The sequence below is a fragment of the Pteropus vampyrus genome, unplaced genomic scaffold (assembly GCF_000151845.1).
Source record: "Pteropus vampyrus isolate Shadow unplaced genomic scaffold, Pvam_2.0 Scaffold595, whole genome shotgun sequence".
Classification (NCBI taxonomy): Eukaryota; Metazoa; Chordata; class Mammalia; order Chiroptera; family Pteropodidae; genus Pteropus; species Pteropus vampyrus.
The window spans coordinates 210,186-211,272 of record NW_011889376.1 but is presented as its reverse complement, the minus strand read 5'-3'; positions in this window follow the sequence as shown (position 1 = coordinate 211,272).

Here is a 1,087-nt window from a genome sequence, read left to right as displayed (position 1 = left end):
TTTTGCTGTTCCATCTAGGCCATTAAGGGAAATTACTGTGGGGAAAACCATCAGAAGAGTCATTAGATTTCAGAAGATACCATCTGGTAAACTTTTAGTATGGAAAGTCATCATGGGTAACTCATATCCAAGGTTTTTAGCTGCAATGATTTAAACTGAGATCCACCTTCATCATTAAATGTAGAACTACAATTAGAAACCATTGTAACCTAACATATGCAGAAACCATTTTATTTTGTGTGCCACATACTGCTTATCATTGCCAAGTATATACAATCCTTTATGGTTCTGTCAACAGAATACCATTAGAAATATAAAGAAATATAGACAAAGACAATAGATTAGAGGTTATTAGAGGGAAGGGGAAAAGAAGGGGTGGTAGGTAAGGACAAAGGGGGTCAAATATATGATGATGGAAGAACATTTAACTTTGGGTGGTGAACATTCAATACAATATACCTATAACATTTTATTAAATTGTACACTTGAAACCTGTATACTTTTATTAACCAGTGTCATCTCAATACATTTAATTAAAAAAGAAATAAGTTTAGCTTACATTTGGAATCCTGATATTTTTTGAAAATGGTTTTTATTTAAAAGACACATGTTTAAATAGATTTTAAATAAATGTTAAAAGTAATTATAATAAAAATTCATATAGCACTCTGCCTACTGACCCTGTAACTTTAGTCCCAATCTCTAGAGAAATCATTATTAACTCCTTTAATGATTCTTTAGTGAAAGAAGCAGACTTCAGAGTTGTATCAGGACATAGGAATTTTACTTGAAGCTCAAGGATGTCCTCCCTTGCAAATGCAACCTACCAATCTCAACTAAATATTCTTTAAAATTTTGAAAATAACCTCAACTGAGAAAAATGAAATGGTCACATTCAGAACAGCATATTATCATTCAAGGAGGTGAGAGAAATTAGAAGTTCAATAAGAAGTAAAGAATTTTATTTTTTCACCATTAAGTATAATTTTCATGGAGGGTTTGTTGTATATTTTTCAATGGCTCTAAAAATATGTCAAGCTCAGCAGCCTTTGGGTAGTTAGAATCAATAGAAATATACACATATTAT